Consider the following 16,948-nt stretch of genomic DNA (forward strand, 5'->3'; position numbering starts at 1 on the left):
CTATGTGCAGTGAGCACCGGTGTGCCACTCAGCAGTCAGCTTCCTGAAAAGCCCTGCCTACCCAGGATACACAAAACCATGTCTGGGACGGTGCTAGCACCGCCCCTGACAGGAAACCCTTCGTCCAGGCTCCCCTCGCTGGAAGGACTCCCAGCTGCAGGGGGTCAGACTCGTGTCTGTGGTGGCAGCATCCATTTTGTGGAGCTGAGGCTTCGTTTAACTTTAACCGGGGTTCACAGTTATCTACATGTCGTGTCCCTCTAGAAGGGTGGAATGCTAACCCCGTCGCCAGAATTGGCGAGGGGTTAGTATTCCAATTCGTATGACACCTTACTCGACATGTTTTGATAAAGCAATACCAAAGTTAGCATTTAACCGCGAGGATTATAATGCACTTAAGAGTATATGGTATGCGATATCATGGAACAGCTATTAGGACTTGGTTCCGCAAGCTGCAGACAGGCTCAGCTCATGCCAGAGCACCATCTCACACGATTCCAAGCACTCTGCCTTCAGGATTTTCAAGGCCTGCCATAGGAGTGACTGATAGGAATCTGTGTGTCCATTTTAGGGTTAGGTATAGGTATACTACACCTACAGCAAAGGGTGATTACACGACTTGGCCCCAGCTGTCATGCAGCCAGTTGTGTCAAATTTAGGAGGCCAGCCAGGGGTGGCATAATACATGCTTCAGCCCCTGGTAGGCCCTGGGTACACCTATGCCCTGAGTTACAGGGTCTGATAAGGTGGCCCAGTACCAATTGGAAATGCACCTAGGGTACATGGAATCCATTTTACAGAGAGAGCAGTAGGCCTGGGGTCCTGGTTGGCAGGGCCCCAGGTCGACTATGTCAAAAACCAGCTAAAACACAGGGCAAAAAGTTGGGGGCAACCATAGTCAGGATGTACCTTCCTACAGGATGCATGATAGACTGCAGCAAGGGTAGCCATCTGTTGGTTTTCTACCACTGTTATTGTAATGTCGCGGTCGGTACAAAAATAAGCGCATCACTTACAGCTAGTGTTGTTACCCCTTATCTGTACAACTTCAAGCAGGAAATCTAATTAGTAAACATTTTAAAGGTGTTCCAGAGCGGAATTAACAGTGCCTTACAGAAATACAAAGATAAAAAAGGCAGGAAAGTCTGGTTACTAATGAGTACATTATATTTTGTTTAGTCTTATTTAGTATCATGCTCTTGCAGACTCTTAAACATGGGTGGTATTCTTCCACTTGAAAGGTGGCGACCCTAACTGCAGGTCCTTCTAGACAACAGCCCTATGAATAAATGCTGCCACTTCACAGCTCTGCCACTTTTAATGTTTTCTAGAAACAGGACATTTTGTGCTCTACACCATGCAGATGTGGTAGGAGGCTGACCTTGCGAAAGCCTCTCTGTGCAGCTCATACCCCCAGGATAATAGTAAAATAAGCGATGCATGTTAAAACTGACTGCTCGGTCCCTCGTTGTCCCCCTTGTAGGCTCTGCATGCCCAGGCTATTGTGAAGCTTTCTACCACCACAGGGGTCCGACACCTCCAATCACTTTCCCACCGGGTATGCTTTATCTTTCTCAGTGTCAAGAAAGACTCTGCCTTTAACACCAATAGTCTTTCTAAAAGATGATTTTCTAAAATTCTTCAGGCTCACTCCTTTCTAATGCCTTGAGCAATCTGCACTCTCTCAGATTAATTCTAAGCACTTGGTGAAGGCTGTGTGCGCACGCGCAGGCGTGCACCTTGGAAGGAACATAGGCCTTAAGTCGTGTCTCCATGAAGTCTTAGGTAAGTTACTAGAAGGGTCCAAATGTCCTTTGGATGTGACGGACGGGCATACATTCAAAGTACGCATCTAACAGCTCCTGGCAAGCGGTAGAATCATTTAGACACTTACTCCTGCTGGGCATTTGCCAACCACCCAATGCATCGCCACCCTATAACAGCAATCCGCACCAGCTTAGCAGTCAGCTGACGGTCCTCCAGGGAACCTTCTTTGACATAGCCCAATAGTGTGACTAGGGGAAAGCGCTCAGGAGAATGGCCTGTGATAGCAGTCACATATCTAAGCACTACTACCCGTATCTCGGAGCATTCCCACAGCAGGTGCAAAAGATCTGCGACAAATATTGGTTTTGGTTGGCATTTACATAGTGAATAAGCATGTTTGGTAAACCATTGTTGCCTTGTAGGGAAGAAGCAGCAGTGGTACTGGAAAACATCATCAATTCTAGGGATCTCACAGTAGGTTCATGATGTAAATTTCTCCAGTATTGGGGTGTCTTCCAAAGATTCACATGCTTGAATATTCCCCGTCGAAGTGGGAACACCACGGTAAATAAAATAGCAATAAAACCAATAATACATGTATATAAAAACATAATTACATACATTCCAAAACCATAAATACTTATAAGTACCAAGGTTAGCATTAAGACATAGGAATACATTAGAAGGAAAAGAACACCTTAATAGCATATCTATGTCATTGTTAGTCCAAGCTACAGCCAATCCGGCAGAAGCACCCCTCTAGAACCTTCTCCTCGGAGGCTGAGGCCCTCAGATTTTCGACCGCACGTCATGTGAAGGGAGTCTCCCTGAGCTCTGCTCAGTTTAACTTTTTTCAGGATTTCTACAGTTTTTCTGGAATGTCTTCAAGTAAGAAGTCTTTGTTTTGACAATGTGCTTCTTGTGGGAAATTGCGGCTCTTCTCAGAGGACCCTCACAAGAAGTGTATTTACTGCCTCTATCCAGAGCATGAGGTAGGAAAATGTAAAATTTGCAGGACTTTCTCAACCAAGAACCTTAAGGACAGGGAAGGGCGTCTCCTCCTGTGGTTGCAGAGGTTGAAGGATAAGGATGTACCTCTTTCAGACGCAGAAAGCCTTGCGTCAGGTGTGTCTAGAGCCACTTCTAAATGTAGCAGTGTGCAGGATTTGCCATCTCCTTTCCTAAAGAAGAGGAAACTTCAACTCCAGAAGGCTCCTGCTGTGTCTCCACCTCCTCCTGCTACGCCTATGCCCCAGAGATCTGACTCTCAGGCGCCCACAGCTCCTTCTATGCATGCCTCCTCTAAAAAACGCGCTAAATCGTCGACGAAATCTGCCGTCTCCAGATCTGACGACACGAGTGACTACGACTTGTGCCAGCGGGTCGTCGACAGCAGCTGCGTCGATGTCGTCTGTGTCGACGATGGTGTGTGTAAGCTTCAAGTCTGTCTCGTCGACTATTCCAATCTCGTCGACGTCACAAAAGGGAGTCTCGTCGACATCAAAATATTCAACGCTAGCTGTGAAGAGAGCCTCTTCGTCGGCAGGTGCTCCGTCGTCGACTGCTTCGTCGGCGGGTGCTTCATCGGCAGCGGCTCCGTCAATGGTGGCTCCGTTGGCGACCGCGTCGACGGCTGTGGTCTTGCCGTCGACAGCTTCGTCGACAGTGGTTGTCCCGTTGATGGAGTTACTGTCGTCGATGTCTACTTTAGCATCATTGCCTTTGGGGCCACTTTCTTAATCTGGTTCTGGGGCTCCTGCTGTTGACCCTCTGCACCAACGTCAACATGTGCCTTTGGATCCGCTTCCGATTCCACGTCACTCAGCCTCCATCACCTCTTTTTGCCACGGGTTCAGGTTCCCACAGCGCAAATACTGCTCTCCCTCATTTCTAATCTCCAATACATGCTAGAGGATTATAATAGACGTTTTCCACAGTCTCATCAAGGGTCTCCTAAACCTAGAGTGCCTGCAACTACAGCAGCTCCTCCCTCTACTACACTGCCAGAGCCAACTGCACCTTCTACAACCTCTATTCAGGTCCATGCAACGGTTTGAGGATGATGCCGTTCGCCCAGATCGGGAAGACGGCGAAGTTGATGATGATGATGGGAACATGGCGGATTGCGACGATTATCAGATCCAGACAGTCTCCGCCACCTACGGGTCCAGGGGATTCCCCTCCTGTGGATATAGCTGGTTTTGACCAAATTCTGGAACGAGCGGCGGTGCGCTTTAAGCTTCCTATGGTTCTCACGGATGAGGACTGTTTTCTTTATGATTTCAAGAGTCAGCCTTTTATACAGGTCCGGACAGTGACGATAATTGACTTCATTTGAAACGAGAGTGTCAATCTGATGCAGAAGCCAAATTCTATTCCGGCACTTCTTCCTCTTTTGGAGAAGAAATATAGGGTGCCCCAGGGTTCTCCAGCTTGCCTGGTAGCACAGCCTAAACCCGATTCCGTGATAACCCAGGCCGCACAGCGCCGCTCCAGGAATCAGTCTTCTCCTATTACCGCTCCTCCTAACCGTGAGGGACGTAGTCTTGACGCCATTGAACGAAAATGTTCCACAAGGCTTTTAACACTGTGAGGGCTGCAAATTCTCTGGCCATTCTGGGGTGCTACGACCGCCAGATGTGGTCGTATAGGTCTTCTTTTATCGACCTCATTCCTGAGCCCTCCAGAGCAGGCACTCAAGATTCTTCAAGAGAGAGCTTCATCAGAGATTGACTGCTCTGTAGACATTGCGTATACTGGTTTTCGTCAGCTTGCGGGGGCAGCCGTTTTACGTTGTCGAGGCTGGCTTTGTTCCACCTTTTTTCGCCAGGATGTTCAGGCGAAAATCCTCGACATGCCCTAAGACGGCGAATCGCTCTTTGGCCAGCATGTGGACGACGCGCTTCAAACCATCAACCGGGCTCGACAAATCCACTCGCCCGCTCGCATTTGCGAGGGAGAATGGATGAGGACGAGCTATTTTTAAGTCCTACTTGCCCTTTCTGGTGAGTAGGAAGACAAACTAACTTTTGTCCTCTGTCTTTGAAAAGGGAGCAAAAGTGACAATATAACAAGATTTAAAGGCATTTTTATTGCTCACAAAGGGACTAAGCAATAAAGATGCCTTTAAATCTTGTTAACTTGTCACTTTTGCTCCGATTTCAGAGACAGAGGTCAAGTAGGTTGCAGTTGGGTCGAGGGGATTTTCCAAGTTACTAGACCTGCGGGACTAGTACAATTTTTCAGATTTGTCGAGCCCTGATCAAAAAGGACACCGAGACGGCTTGTGCCCTAGGTACTTTGCAGTTTCGCAAGCGGCCTTTTCGTGGTGGACGCGGCACCTCCTCTTCTTTTCGCGGCAGATCCAACCAGTACCGCTCCTACGGCCAAGGAATCAGATATTCCTCCCAGTCGCAGCAGTCCTATCGACAACAGTCTACCAAGTCTTACAGAGGAAAGTCTTCCTACAGATGCTCCGCTTCTAAGAAGCAATGACTTGTCTTCCCCGCTCAAAGTTGGAGGTCGAATCTCCCTCTTCTTTTCCAATTGGTCTTCAATCGCCATGCACCGTTGGGTGCTGGACATTGTATCAAAGGGCCATGCTTTGGAGTTTGTCAAGTTTCCTCCAAACACTCCTCCAACTGGTCCACCTCCGGCTCACCTCGAAGAGCTCTTTCAACAAATTCGACTTATGATTCAGAAAGGTGCCATCGAAGTGGTGCCCAAGTCTCGGGATGGGATTCTATTCCCGGTTTTTCCTTGTCCTCGAAGTCCAGCGAATGGCGTCCGATCCTCAACTTAAGAGCCCTGAACAAGTACCTTAAGTGCCAATCCTTCCACATGGTCACGCTCGCAGAAATTCTCTGCCTTCTCTCGAAGGACGACTTCATGACCGCCATCGATCTCAAAGACGCCTATTTCCACGTGCCGATACCTCCAAAACATCGGAAGTACTTGCGCTTACGGGTAGGGCGCAGAGACATTCAACTCAAGGTTTTGCCTTTCGGCCTGCTCCGCCCCTCGCGTCTTCACGAAAGTCCTTGCACCGGTGGTGGCATATCTACATTTGCAGGGCATTCAAATCTTTCCCTACCTGGACGACTGTCTCAAGTCTCAATCCACCATCAGGCATCTCTGGACACTCGATTCTGTCAGTCCCTATTCCACTCCCTCGGTCTCTCGATCAACACCGAGAAGTCTCAGGTCGATACTGCTCCCTACAGGACCTTTCTAGGCGCCACTCTGAATACTTCGCTGGCAAAGACATTCGTGTCTCACGAGCGTCTGCTGCGAATTCCACGCCTAGTGGCTCTCCGTTCAAAAGGGTCCATTTCAGTTCGTGTATTGAAGTCCTTTCTTGTGATGGCGTCCTCCTGCATCTCCCTTATCCCAAATTGCAGGCTCAAGAGTCTCCCCATTCAGGAGGAACTGGACAAACAGTGGCGTCGGGTCACCGGCTCTTTCAAAGATATGGTCCTGGTGACCGCTCGGATGAGGTCCCCTCTCCAATGGTGGGCTCAACCGTCAAACATCGCTGCCGGTACTTCTTTACTAACCATCGCTCCGGAGCTCGTCCTCACCACGTATGCCTCCCTGGAAGGCTGGGGTGCACATAGTCAAGGGCTATCCACAAAGGTTAAGTAGACCCTGTCTCAACGTTCCTAGCACATCAACAGACTGGAGCTAATTGCCATTTTCCTGGCGCTTAAGTCTTTCCATCTTCTACTCCAGGGAGAATCAGTGCTCATTCAAACCGACAATACCACCAGTATGCGCTATGTAAACAAACACAGTGGCACCAAGTCCTCGTTTCTTTCTTAGCTGGCGCAGAGGATCTGGGACTGGGCACTCCGTCGCCAAATTACCCTGACAGCTGTTCACCTACCAGGTGTGAGAAGGTGGCCTGATATGCAGTGCTCGCTATTCTAGTGAACACTATGTATCAGTCCAGCAACCCTTATTGATGATTGGTTGTAAGTCAACCTTATAGACCAGCTATCCTAGTAGCGTGGATACGAGCAGTCTAAGGCTAAAGACTCGAGAGAGCGTGTTAAGCCAGCTGTTTACCACACATATACCCCTTGAACACCAAGTGAAAGGACACCACACAAGTGTTATGAAAATAAACAAGATATTTATTAAGAATCACAACAGCCCTGTACTCTTTATGAGGACAGGGTACTAAGCACAAAACAAAACTCTTACGAAAATACTTAAGTTAGCACAGTATATACAAATGCCCGAGGGGCATGGAAAACCATATACTCTGAAAGTGGAATGCGAAATTACTAGCAGGTAAGTACAGTACTAATAGGCTTAGGAATCGCTAGGACTTGACTATAGAACCTTCAGATTACTTATAGGAGGCCTAGGGGACTCTGGTGCAGAGTGGGCACTCTCACGCGTGATGCGGGACAAAGTCTATGGTAGCTAGTAATGACAAAGTTAGTGTTCTCGGGCGAACCCGACCTGGTAGCAGGAAAACGAAAGTGGATCCTGACCCTTGGATAGTGAAGCTATGCTGGGGCACCGAAATGCCGAAGTTACCTAGCCCAGGGGCTGCAGCTGCATAGGTCTCAAAAGACGTCGGGAATCCTCGTAGACGGACCAGGAGCCTGGAAGAAAGAAGTTGCTGGCAGGCGACCAGTGAAGAAAGTTCGATGGATCCAAGCCTGGATTGAAGGAAGATTACACCTGAAAGCAGAGGGGACCAAGTTCGAGACTACTAGCCAGTAGTCAGGTGGCACCAGGAGGGCATCGGATGGTAGTCACCTCGACTAGGTGAGTGGGTGACGCTGTGCTCGCAGATCTCACGGACCAGGAGGCGTTGTCGGCGACCAGGATGGAGGAGCGAGCTGTCCCACGAAGATTGAAGCTGTCGGCGTCGCTGGACCCAGGATTGGGCAACAAAGCCTTGGCAAATTCAAGCCCACGCGGTGGACTCAAAATGGCGTCTGGAGTGGACCAGGAGGGTCCGGGGTGCCTCTCTTGAAGAAGGAAGCAAGGGCCAGTCTGGAGCGACCAGCAGCAGTGATGTCGTCGGGCGTCGTGAAGAAGGCCACAAGCCAGACGGCTAGTAGCCACACAGCGCGGTGAGCACGCAAAAGCAGAAAGGCCCCACGCAGATCGTGGAGATGCTGGAGGGCTGACCTTCGGTGCTGGAGCTGCTCAGGGTTGGGGCTTCTCGGACCCCAAAGCACTCACCAGTGGAGCACACGGTGAGCTTGTTGCAAAGAAGTCGTGCAGTCTTGGCGATCGTCGGTCCCTCGAGGTCTCGTCACACTCACAGTTCTCAGCTTTGCTGTAGAGGTGAGTAGAGGTCAGAGGTGCCAGGGAAGCCGGGTCTCGTCGAGCTGGGTCGTCGGATTCGTGAAGAAGGACTTGCAGCAGACCGCAGTGTTCTTAGGATGGTGCCTGCGGATGCAGGGTGACTACTCCTTAGCCACAAGGGAGAATCTTGAAGAAGGAAATCTTGATGCCTTTCGCAGAAAGTCGGGTCTTGATTCCAAAGATGATCTAATTTGAACAGGGGGCCCGCTCCCATCTTTATACTAAAAAAGGGGGCTGACCCGGTGACTAGGTCCTGCCTATGGGTGGGACTAGGAGGGGGGTGGGTACACCCCTCTGCCATGCCGGACTTTCCCCAGGCCAGGGGCTGGTGTGCCCCTGGAACTGGTTCTGACCGGCCTATGCGTAGTGAGCACCAGAATGCCACTCAGCAGTCACCTTCCTGAAAAGCCCTGCCTACCCAGGATACACAAAACCATGTCTGGGACGGTGCTAGCACCGCCCCTGACAGGAAACCCTTTGTCCAGGCTCCCCTCGCTGGAAGGACTCCCAGCTGCAGGGGGTCAGACTCGTGTCTGTGGTGGCAGCATCCATTTTGTGGAGCTGGGGCTTCGTTTAACTTTAACCGGGGTTCACAGTTACATACATGTCGTGTCCCTCTAGAAGGGTGGAATGCTAACCCCGTCGCCAGAATTGGCGAGGGGTTAGTATTCCAATTCGTATGACACCTTACTCGACATGTTTTGATAAAGCAATACCAAAGTTAGCATTTAACCGCGAGGATTATAATGCACTTAAGAGTATATGGTATGCGATATCATGGAACTGCTATTAGGACTTGGTTCCGCAAGCTGCAGACAGGCTCAGCTCATGCCAGAGCACCATCTCACACGATTCCAAGCACTCTGCCTTCAGGATTTTCAAGGCCTGCCATAGGAGTGACTGATAGGAATCTGTGTGTCCATTTTAGGGTTAGGTATAGGTATACTACACCTACAGCAAAGGGTGATTACACGACTTTGCCCCAGCTGTCATGCAGCCAGTTGTGTCAAATTTAGGAGGCCAGCCAGGGGTGGCATAATACATGCTTCAGCCCCTGGTAGGCCCTGGGTACACCTATGCCCTGAGTTACAGGGTCTGATAAGGTGGCCCAGTACCAATTGGTAAATGCACCTAGGGTACATGGAATCCATTTTACAGAGAGAGCAGTAGGCCTGGGGTCCTGATTGGCAGGGCCCCAGGTCGACTATGTCAAAAACCAGCTAAAACACAGGGTAAAAAGTTGGGGGCAACCATAGTCAGGAGGTACCTTCCTACACCAGGCATCTCCAACATCCTAGCGGATTCCCTCAGCAGGTCTGCGTCCTCGACCCACGAGTGGGAGTTGCATCAGCCGACTCTGGACTAAATCTTTCGGCTGTGGGGTCGCCCGGACATGGATGTTTTTGCGAGCCCTCTGAACCGGAAATGCCAGCCTTATGCAAGCTGGCTTCCCCATCAAGGATCATGCGGGAATGCCCTTTTGATGGGCTGGTGCAATCTATTCGCCTACGCTTTTCCGCCGATTCCGCTAGTTCCTCTAGTGTTGTGGAAAATGCGGAGAAAGCTGTGCCACATTCTCCTGATCGCTCCCAGGTGGCATCGACAAGCGTGGTTCTTGGAACTGCTTCTCTCGCAGTGCGAACCCTTCGTCCTCGAGCGGATCTCCTCACAATGGACAAGTGTCAGATCTGTCATCCGGACCCCTCCTCTCTCAAATTATCGGCCTGGAACCTGAGCACCATGAATTTGCCCACTTGAATATTTCGCCAGCTTGTAGAGAAGTTCTTGCCAATGCGAGAGCTCCGTCCACAGTAAAGACTTACAAGCTAAAGTGGAAAAGGTTCTGTCACTGGTGAGCATCTGCCAACATCCATCCCGTGCACTCCTCTCCTGCTCAGCTTCTGCCGCTCTTTCTGCAGTTGGTTCAATCAGGACTTTCCCACTCCACTTTGAAAGTCTTCCTTGCGGCAATATCTCGTTTTCGGCAGGATGGGTCTTCCTCTCTCTACACTTCTAGAGTCATTCGGCAGTTTTCCAAGGGGCTGTTCAGGATGTTCCAGTCCATTCGGCTTCCTCCTCCTACCTGGCATCTCAATGTTGTTTTGGCGCAATTGATGAAGGTGCCTTTTGAGCCAATCTACAAAGCGGATTTGAAATTTTTGACCTGGAAGGTGGCCCTTCTTGCTTTGACCTCCTCAGGTCGCGTGAGTGATGTCCACGCCTTTACCATTCAGCCTCCTTTCCTTCAATTCAAATCGGACTTTGTTATACCGCGCACCAACCCGGCATTCATGCCTAAGGTGGCAACTGATTTTCACCTCAATGAACCAGTGTTCTTACAGACTTTCTTCGCTAATCCCCAGTGTCCGGCTAAGCAACGTTTGCATTCATTGGACGTTAAAAGATGCCTTAAATTCTACATCGACAGGACAGCGCCCTTTCGTAGGTCTAATCAACTGTTCGTTGATTACGGACGCATGCGTAAGGGGCGTGCTGTTAACCAAGCCAACTATTGCACGTTGGATTTACTCAACAATTTCCTTCTGTCATCAGAAGGCCGGCAAACCTCTTCAATCTACAGTGAAAGCTCATTCCACCAGGGCGATGTCATCTTCTACTGCACTGTTTGCTGGTGTGCCGATTCACCAAATATGTCGAGCAGCCACGTGGTCCAGCAGGCACACTTTCACGAAGCACTACTGCCTCGAGACGATCAACTAAGCTGATACAGCAGTGGGCCAAGCGTTGCTTCGCAATCTTTTTAAATAAGGTGAGCCTCTTTCCTTCCCCTGTAGGGTTTTTACTATTATCTATCTGGCAGCTTTGTCAATTCATTGCATTTTCAGGCTAATGCACTGCTATTTTGTCTTGCGGCCAGCTATTACTGCTCACTATTCTATTCAAGCATGTGATCTATGAAAGACACCCCAATACTAGAGAAGAACAATTGTTACTTACCTGTAAACGGTGGTTCTCCAGTATTGGTGTCTTTCATAGATTCACATGCGACCCACCCACCTCCCCTCAGAGGCTCGCTTCTCCTCCTAGACTCTTTTGTCACTCTTGTGCTACGAATATCTGAGGTCCTGAGCCTCTGAGGAGAAGGTTCTAGAGGGGTGCTTGCGCCTGATTGGCTGTAGTTTAGACTAGTATAATGACATGCATATGCTATGAAAGTGCTTTTTTCTTTTATTGTATTCCTATGTGTTAATGCTAACCTTGGTACTTATGAGTTTTTATGCAATTATGTTTTTATATACATATGATTGGTTTTATTGCTATTTTATTTACCGTGAGGCTCCCACTTAGACGACGGGGAATATTCAAGCATGTGAATCTATGAAAGACACCAATACTGGAGAACCACCCTTTACAGGTAAGTAACAATTGTTCTTATTAATGCCCTTTGTGTGTAGTTAGTGATCTGCTATCTTTCGGTTGTCTTCACCTACACTCCACATTGTCCTCTTTCATGATGTTCCCTCCTCCCACCCAGCGTTCCATGTTGATATTTCCTTTGTCTCTCTCTTACTCCAAACAATGCTCTCTTGTCTGTCTTGCTCTCCCCAAATTGAGCGCTCCATGTTGTCCTAGACTGTTACCCCACGCATCCCTCTCGTTACTCTTTTTTGCTTTTTTTGCCCATGCCCCCAATCTGCTGCCGTTCTCCTTTTTTTTTTTCTTTTGTAGTTTATTACCGGTTTTGTTCGAAACTTTTAAAAGGTGCAGTTGGAGCTCCTTTTTATTTGCCAATCCAGCTCAGCATGGTAAAAGTGAAACAAAAAACATCCTTGCCTTAATTTGCAAGCATGTGCCTACAACATATCCTGGGGACTGCATCAGCACTTATAAAAAAAATATATATATATATTTTTTATGTATGTGCCATTTTGCACAGCAGCCGCGCTACTCATACTCAAGACTATTAGCTTTGCTAATGCTTGTTACAAGTTTCTAATATCTTCAGAGATAGAACTGTGATGGTGGCTTCTTGCACTGTTCTAAAGTGATTAGATTGTTTTTGGTTCTTATGATGCCAGTGCCTTTTAGTCTCCAACTATGCTATCAGCCTTGATATGAGCTTAGCCTTGTTCCTGGTGACGACCACCCCATTGCCTTGCGAGGTATCCATAAGACTAGCAAAGTCCCATACTGATATTTCTACTTTTGTGGAGATTTCCAGCAAATCGTCAATTTGTTAAAATTCTGCTAACCCTCACTGGCACCCCAGAATCCTCCTTAAGATTATGTGCAATTATGCTATAAGTACGTCCAAAAATGACAAAGCACCTGGAATAGGGCGCACTGTCCCGGTTTGTGCCCATTTAACCTGTTTAAAGTTGTGCTGCAATGCGAACAAGAACGTGCACCGATCTGTAATACTGGCCCAGATATTTTGATTTATTACCTTAATGTCTGTTTAACAAAGGAGGTTGTAAAATGTTCTTGTCCTTTCTTCCTAAAGCACTACTTGAATTTGATTTTTAATCAGGAAGTGCATTTTTCTTTATTCTGTTGCTGGTTTTCCATCCACAGTAGAGCAATCTACATCTATTCGAGGTTTTTGGCCATTTCAACATAGAGAATTATTTAGTTTAGTCTAGTCTTCTATAGTGAAAGATACAACATCAGTCTCTTAAGCAGAAAAAGCATATGAAAACATTTAAACCTTTTTTCCTTTTTTTGTTTTTGCAATGAAGTTAAACCTCAAAGAACTTTTAATAAACAAATAAAGTTACTATGTTTTTGCAGCGTGAATCTTTCTGGATTAACTATGCTGTGGATTATTCCACTGTCTAGTGGTTGGGTCCGGAATCGTAGTCTTTCTCTTTTTTCTTTTTTTTTCGTAGCCCAGGTGGGCGTCGATGTCCCACCTTTTGGTGTCCTTCCTTTGACGTCGGCACGTTTCCTGCAGAAGCTCCCACCCTTGGGCGTCCTCTTCAGATTCTTTTGTCCGCCGTTGAGTCTGGATCGTCACTGTGAGGTTCCAGAGTTTTTGGGAGAAAAGAAGAGGACAAAAGACACAAAAAGGATTAGAGAATACTTCTCCAAGCAAGACCACTGAACCGGGACGGGAAGATGAAAACTAAGACGGCCAACGGAGAAAGAGCACACAGGGGGCCCCCTGAGCGCAGGAATGTACAAAACCCCTTTCAAATTCTGCAGCAATTGCCACCACAAGTACGCACAGAAGAACCAGCGTCCAGTTTGCAACCTCTGCCTGCCGGTCGACCACAAGAGCAAAGATTGCAACGCCTGCTCTGGTTTTTACCCTAAAGACGCTCTGGGTAAGAGAGAGACAGAGGAGAGCCAACTGCAACATGCAAGGCCAAGGTCAGCCTTGGTTGCTCCGGGACTTGGGTCTCTCCAGTGGGGAAGAGGACTACATCGCTGAGGGACCTGATGACTACACGGTCATAGAGACTATGAGAAAACAACAAAGGAGGTAAGAGACGTCGACACCTAAGACCGCAACAAACTCTTGAAAATCAGTCAGACTCTCGAAAAACAGAGTCTAAGTCCTCGAAAGAAGCACTGGATGGACGCAGCTGCATCCAGGGACAAACAGCCCAGAGGATCCTTCAAAAAGGACTCCTAGTCGGCGAAATCCCAAGACAAGCCTAAGTGGTCGAAGCACATCCCCGAAAAGGGGTGCTCGGCGCTGAAGGAAAAAGACCCAAAGGCGACTTACACATCGAAGAGATCTTCCGAAACCCTCAACGCCAAACCGGCCGACGAGATGGAGAGGAATAAGAGAAGACTCGAGGCGGAAATGGACACCATCCTGCAAAGGAAAAACGTTCGACAAACTGATGAAAAGATTCACCATCCCGTCGAAGCAGACGACCATCGTAGAGGACGAAGAGGAGTTTGAAGCCGAAGAGCTGCCGAAAACTCCAGAGCCCCAAGAACACCAAGAGGAAGAGGGCCTGTACTATTATGAGGGAGAAGGCGAGGAAGACCGGCAAACAAGTTTGGGATCAGCATCCTCGGTGGCGCAGGGCCTGGATTGGCAGGACCTCGACACCGAAAGCCCGGATGAGGTCGTAGATACTTATCCTTCGAGGCCTCTGCCACCAGAAGACATTGGCATCTACAATACGGTCATCAGAAACGCGGCAACAGCATATGGGGTGAAACTGAAGGAAGAAAAACCAAAAGCCTGCTTCCTCTTAGAGACACTGCTGCCAACACAATCTAGGAGTCCATTCGTCCCCATGCTCCCAAGTGTCCTGGACCAGGGAAGGGAAGCATTCAAGGAGCCCTCAAACTGCAGGTCTGTCACACCTAGGACAGAGAAGAAGTACGAACACTCCTCTAAGGATCCACCATACATACAGGGATCTGTCACAGCCGACTCCATTGCAGCAACAGCCAGAAAGAGGGCCAACGTTCCCACAAACTTTGACCCACCACCAGACAAGGAGAGTAAGAGGATAGACCTCGCTGGGAGGAAAATAGAGTGGAATGCAGCAGTCCACTGGCTCATTGCCAACTCTAATGCCCTACTCAACAGGCATACGTACCAGCATTGGGAGGGGGTCGGACAGCTAATCAAACTCCTCCTTGAGCAATACCAACAGAGAGCAACACACCTGGTGGAGGAAGGCAAGAATATAGCAAGCTCTTGTCTAAAATCAGCCCTGGATGCGGCAGACCCATCCAGCAGACTCATGATGATTGGGGTCACAGAAAGAAGACCTGCCTGGTTGAGAATCTCGGGCTTCAAGCCGGAAGTCAAGAACAACATTCTGAAATCTCCCTTCAATGGAGAAACCCTGTTTGGAGCGCCAGTGGATGAGAAACTGACGCAACCCAAAAAGGAAAATGAAACTGCAAGGTCCATGGGGGCCTTGCAATTCAGAGAAATGAGAAGTGGCACCCCAACACGGAGACCAAACGGAAGGGGGGGGGGGGGGGGGGGGGACCAGCCGGGGACCAGCCGGGAACATCACATCAGACATTCCAGCAGAACTGCCAGGGCAACAACCAAGCGCAGCAGTTCCAGCAGCAGCAAAACTGGCAATACCAGCCTAGGGGGCCAGTCCTTTCGCTGGAGATCGAATGGACGAGGACAAACAAGAGGAGGGGGCCAGCAACCCACCTCAAAGGGACTCCGCTCCTCCAAACGTGGCCACCCACAAAACACCTCGGGGGGAGGCGGGGGGGGCACAACAAAATAAGCAAGAAGGCCCACACGTACAAAAATCAGGGATCAATGAACATGTAACACCAGTAGGAGGCAGACAAACACTTCTTCCAGAAGTGGAAGAAAATAACGACAGAAAATGGATACTTATCATACAGTTCGGATATTGCATAGAACTGGAAAAGAGGCCTCCAAACAGGAAACCAAAAAAGGCGCGCTCTGCAAAAGAACTAGCACTACTCCTAGAGGAAGCACAAGAACTTCTCCACAAGGAGGCGATAGAAAAAGTACCATTCAAAGAAAGAAACAAGGGAGTGTACTCTTAACTACTTCCTTGTGCCAAAAGTGGACGAAACATTAAGACCCATCCTGGACCTACGGTTCCTAAACCATTACATAAAAACTAAAAAATTCAAAATGACATCCCTACAAGCAGTCATCCCTCCGATAAGGGACGGAGATTTTATATCCACCATAGACCTCGAAGATGCCTACCTACACATACCCATAAACAGACAACACAAACATCTACTGAGATTTGCCATAGACGAAGCGCACTACCAGTTTACAGCCCTGGCCTTCGAACTAAAATCTGCACCAAGTGTCTTCATCAAGTGCCTCGCAGCAGTTGCAGCGCACCTACGGAGGGAAGTGATTCATGTATACCCCTACCTTGACGACTAGCTAATAAAAGCAAGTTCCTACAAAGAATGCCAAAGACATGCACAGCGGGTCACACAGACGCTGACAGAACCAGGATTCTCTATACACTGGGGATAATCCTCTATGGAACCAGAGCAAGTGAAGATCTTCCTAGGAGCACAGATCAACACCATACATAGCAAGGTGCTCCCCAGCGACAAGAGAAAACTTGCCCTGCTGAAGGAGACACGTCTATACCAGAAGAGGCGAGCTGTGACGGTGAGGACGATCATGGGGATGATGGCGTCCTGCATACACCTAGTCCCCAATATACGACTCCACATGAGATCATTCCAGGAATGGCTCAAACAGCAATGGTCACAAGCTACAGGGAGTTGGGAAGATCTAGTGGTTGTAATGCACGCAGTGCAAGAGGAGATAGTGTGGTGGAACAAGGAGAACATAACAAAGGGGAAGCCTTTAACCCCACCAAACCGAACAATGACCATCACCACAGACTCATCCCAGAAGGGATGGGGGAGCACACATGAACCAGCTCAAGGTGCGGGGTCTGTGGACTCCAACAGATGCAATCAAGCAAATTAACTACCTAGAACTGAAGACAGTGTTCCTTGCCCTAAAAGCCTTCCAGAAACAACTGTACAAGCAGAGAGTGTTGATACAAACCGACAACACAACAACAATGTTCTACATCAATAAACAGTGTAACTGACTGTGTTCCTCCCTATCAACCTAGTACAAGAGATATGGGGATGGGCCATCCCATTAGAAATAGACTCCTGGTTATACACCTACCAAGAAAGGACAATGTTGAGGCAGTCAGGCTCAGCATACAAACATCAGCATCCCACGAGTGGGAGCTCAATGCACAGGAAGCGCAAAAGCTTTTCAAAAAGTGGGGGACACCGAAAATAGACTTATTTGAAACACACCAGAACACTGATTCTGGTGGCACCACAGTGGGCCAGACAGTCCTGGTTCTCACAAATAGTGGAGATGACGCAGGGACCACCTCACAAGTTCGCAAAAAGAAAAGAC

At 48.6% G+C, this 16,948-nt stretch overlaps 1 protein-coding gene across 1 annotated transcript in view; it reads left to right on the plus strand.

Moving 5' to 3' along the window:
* VAPB (VAMP associated protein B and C) overlaps positions 1–16,948 on the plus strand; it is a 164,582-nt gene that overhangs the window by 100,406 nt on the left and 47,228 nt on the right. The gene's annotated exons all lie outside the window — the stretch shown is intronic.

The sequence above is a fragment of the Lissotriton vulgaris genome, chromosome 7, assembly GCF_964263255.1.
Source record: "Lissotriton vulgaris chromosome 7, aLisVul1.2, whole genome shotgun sequence".
Taxonomy (NCBI): domain Eukaryota; kingdom Metazoa; phylum Chordata; class Amphibia; order Caudata; family Salamandridae; genus Lissotriton; species Lissotriton vulgaris.